The sequence below is a fragment of the Nyctereutes procyonoides genome, unplaced genomic scaffold (genome assembly GCF_905146905.1).
Source record: "Nyctereutes procyonoides isolate TBG_1078 unplaced genomic scaffold, NYPRO_anot_genome, whole genome shotgun sequence".
Classification (NCBI taxonomy): domain Eukaryota; kingdom Metazoa; phylum Chordata; class Mammalia; order Carnivora; family Canidae; genus Nyctereutes; species Nyctereutes procyonoides.
Genome location: NW_026575141.1, coordinates 19,913,614 through 19,917,851, shown reverse-complemented (window position 1 = coordinate 19,917,851; position 4,238 = coordinate 19,913,614). Strand labels below are relative to the sequence as shown.

Below are 4,238 nucleotides of genomic sequence, written 5' to 3'. Positions count from 1 at the left end.
CAAGAGCAGAATCTAGTAAGTCCGTTACTGGTGGGGGACCTCCATAGAGAATCTCGTAAGGAGTTAGCCCATGGCGCGCGGGAGTGTTCCGGACTCGGAACAGAACCATAGGGAGGAGTTGGACCCAGTCTCTAGTGCCAGTCTCCAATGTCAATTTAGTTAGGGTCTCTTTAATTGTTCTATTCATTCTTTCTACCTGACCTGAGCTCTGGGGTCTGTATGCACAATGTAATTTCCAATTTATCCCCAGTAATCTGGCCACCAACTGACTTACCTGGGAGACGAAGGCGGGGCCGTTGTCCGACCCTATTACCTTGGGCAGTCCAAACCGGGGGAAAATTTCTTCCAGGATTTTCTTGACAACCACCTGGGCGGTTTCTCGCTTGGTGGGGAAAGCTTCTGTCCAGCCATTTCGTAGAAAGCTACTCCCATCGGTGTACCAGGTTGCTTCAGCATCTGGCAAAGGCTGGTCCGTCAAGTCCCCTCTGGTGCCATGGACTTCAGCTAGGATCTTTTACACGATCCTGTTCTGTCCTAGCCGCCAGGAGCAAATCATCCACGTACTGCAGAAGGACAAGGTCCGGATGGCCAACTCGGAAATCTGCCAAATCCTGATGCAAGCCTCATCGAACAAAGTAGGGGAGTTTTTGAATCCCTGTGGCAGCCTTGTCCAAGTGAGTTGTCCTGAGAATCCCGTCTCAGGATCTTTCCATTCAAAAGCAAAAATAGGCTGGCTTTGAGAGCTTAACCGCAGGCAGAAGAATGCATCTTTTAGATCTAACACCGTATACCAGACATGGCTTGGGGGTAAGGTGCTGAGCAAGTTGTAGGGATTCGGCACCGTGGGATGTATGTCCTCTGTCCTCCAGTTAACCTCTCGTAAATCTTGTACCGGCCGGTAATCTCCTGTGCCGGGTTTTTTTACGGGTAATAGAGGAGTATTCCAGGGCGACTGGCAAGGTATTAAAATGCCCAATTGTAATAGTCTCTGTATATGGGGCCGAATGCCTTATTTGGCCTCTTTGCTCATTGAATATTGCCGGATCGATATGGGGGTGGCCGAGGGTTTTAAGTTTATAATTATGGGCGGCTGGTTTACAGCTAGTCCCATTCCGGCCGTTTCCACCCAGGCCTGAGGGTAGTTAGTGAGCCATTCAGAATCTAGGGGCTGCACGGACGGTGGAGAGTCCTCGTGCAGCCGGTGTTCATCCTCTAGGCGCAAGGTCAGTACCTGGAGGGGCTGCCCTCCCGCGCCAGTAATAGTGGCCCCTTTTTGCTGAAAATGTATCTGGGCCCCTACTTTTGAAAGAAGGTCTCTGCCTAGGAGAGGGTAAGGGCCGTCTGGGACCAGTAAGAAGGAATGCGTTACTTGCCCAGTGCTCAGGTGGACCTTCCGTTCGGTTGTCCATCGATATAACTTGCCTCCAGTTGCCCCCTGAACCCAAGACGTTTTAGAGCTCAAGGGTCCTTTTGCCTCAGTTAAAACTGAATGTTGAGCTCCCGTATCGACCAGGAAGGTCACCGGCTGTCCCTCCACTTTAAGGGTTATCCGAGGCTCGGGGGGGGGTTCCTGGCCCTGACACCCCTAATCTTCATCTTCTAGGGACAAAACAGGAATGGGCTTCTTTTTAGGTCCCTGCGTTTGGCCCTTCCTTGGGCAATCTTTAACCCAATGTCCTTTTTCCTTGCAGTAGGCACACTGGTCTCGTTCAACCCGTGGTCCTCTTTTGTCTCCCAGGTCCCTACTCTGTCCTGACTTACTCTGCCCTGAGCCCTGTACTACGGTGGCCAGTATCCTAGTCAGCTCTTTATTAGTCTTTTATCTCTCTTATCCTCCCGTTCCTTTTGCTCTTTACGGATCCTTTCCTCCCTTTCCTCTAGGGTTTCTCGCTTGTTAAAAACCTTCTCTGCCTCTTTCACTAAGTCCTGTAAGGTGTACCCCTGAAGTCCCTCCAACCGTTGTAACTTATTACAAATATCCGAGGCCGACTGTCCAATGAAGGACATAATTACATCTGGTTGGCGGTCTTCAGCCAAGGGGTCAAAGGGAGTATACATGCGGTAGCCTTCTATTAACCTCTCCAGAAAACCTGCCGGCGTCTCCTCTTTTCCCTGCACTATAGCACGTACCTTTGCCAAATTGGTGGGGCGACGCCCTGCCCCTTTGAGACCCGCTAGGAGTACCTGGCGATAGAGACGGAGCCGCTCCCTACCAGCAACAGTGTCGTAGTCCCAGGTCGGGCGAACCAAGGGGAAAACATCCTCAATCTCATTAGGCAGCCGGGTCGCCTCCCATCCGCCCCCGGGACGTTTTTCCGAGCTTCGAGGTACACGCGCTGTGTCTCCTCCGTGGTGAGGAGAGTCTGCAGGAGCTGTTGGCGGTCATCCCGGGTCGGCTGGTGGGTCAACAGAATTGACTCAATCCGGTTAGCGCCTGGGGGTCTTGGGAGAAGGAGGGGTTATGAGTTTTCCAGTTGTAAAGGTCAGAGGCAGAGAACGGCCAATATTGCATCTGGCCGCCTACTGACCGGAGGGGAAATGCCTGGGAGGTCCAGACGTCTTCCGACTCTCCCCGCGCTCTCGCCGAAAGCGGAGGCGACTGGCGAGCGGGGGTGAAGCGAGGGGTTGCCCCTCTGCCCCCGTAGAGTCGGGGGACGGAGCTGAGGGAGCGGAGGGAGAGGTAGGGGCCTCCGAGCGGGGCGTTGGGGGTTGGGCATAAGGGGGAGGGGAGGAGCCCAAGAGAAGGAGACTGTCCTGGTCCCCTGGGAGCACAGGCGGCTCCTTAGGTTTTGATTCAGGAAATTTTAGGGGGCAAAGGGTGGATGGAGAGGAGGGACGGGGAATTGGGGGAGTGTGGTAGGGAGGGAGTGAGGGTCTCGGGCTCGGTCCCCCTTGAGAAGGGATAAAGCATTTTATCCAGGGGGGTGGATTCTTAGCGAGATCCTCCCATACTATGATGTACGGCACCTGATCGAGGTGTCCATTGGGTCCTGGCTGGAAGACCAGGGCCTTCACCTGCAAGATAATGTCAATATTAAAAGTTCCGTTCCTGGGCCACCCGACGTTGAAAGCCGGCCACTCTGAGGAGCAGACGGTGACCCATCTTCATCTTCTGACTTCGACCGAAAGATTGTGTGCCCGGCCGGCGACTTCTTTCCAGTGATCTAGAGTGAGGCTTAAAGGGGTGGTTACAGTCTGCCCCATGGGTGTAGAGAAGGGGTGAGCGGTGAGGAGGAGGACAGGAAAGGAAGAAAAACACGGAACGAACAGACGCACACGAACGACAGGACTGGCGCGGCAGATTCAGATGGGAGCGGTCGCGAACCACGACCCTCCCCGAAGAGGAGGGAGTGCCGGGGCTCCGTTCCTCTTCCAGACCACTCCGGAGTCCGACTCCGGAGGGGGACCAGGGGTCTCGGGCACGTCTGCCTCCCCCGCTGGTCCAAATACAGAATACAGAGTACAGCGTCCTGCAGGCACAATACAGACCCGGCACAAAACAGACCCGGCCAGTCAGACAAACGGACGAGACAGATAGGACATTTAGCGAGCTCGATCTTACCTCCTACCGGTCTTAGGATTGAGTCTGGGGCGTCTCAGATCCCGGACGAGCCCCCAAATGTTGGACCCTGGCTCACGGGTGCCAACGTGGCCCGGTGGACGCCCCAGAGACTCAGACCCCAGACAGGCAGATGCAATTAGCAAGAGGGTTTATTGAACGTTTGCGCAAACGGGCTCTCCGCCTCCGAGGAGGAAAAGAGCCCCGATTAGCAATTACAGGTGTCTTTTAAAAGGCAAAAGGAAAGAAACTTCCTAAAGACAAAAGAACCGCGGGAGTCGCATGGCATCCAGGTTGATTTTGGGGAGGGTCAACATGAACCTATTCAGGGACATTCCAATCAGGGTGTGGGGGGGGAAACGGTTTTCTTATTGTAAACAGAATGCTTTTAGTTGCTAAAATTTCAGGAAGAAGACTGGATGGGCTGCCTCTGGATTAGGGCTGGCCCTACTTACAAGGGGGGGGGGGAGGTTTCTTCAATGGTAGCTACTACAACCAAAGAGTAGCTTCATGTCAATACTGATGTGAAGTATTTTTATGTTTTTATTTAGATTGATGTGTTGTAAAGAATTTAACCTAGACCAAAGAGGCCTGGAAAATGTCCTATTGAATAAAAGTGTCTTTATTTGCCTGGGGGCTTTGGTGCACAAAGGTAGTCTAACAATGTGATTTAGAGTAG

General features: G+C 53.3%; 1 long non-coding RNA gene across 1 annotated transcript; it reads right to left on the bottom strand.

Moving 5' to 3' along the window:
• Positions 1-2,333: 2,333 nt before the first annotated feature.
• Positions 2,334-3,985, bottom strand: LOC129498284 (uncharacterized). Its single transcript, XR_008662094.1, has 3 exons — positions 3,563-3,985; positions 2,968-3,015; positions 2,334-2,396 (listed from the first exon to the last, which is right to left on the bottom strand). It is a non-coding gene; the product is annotated as an uncharacterized LOC129498284 (long non-coding RNA).
• Positions 3,986-4,238: the final 253 nt, after the last annotated feature.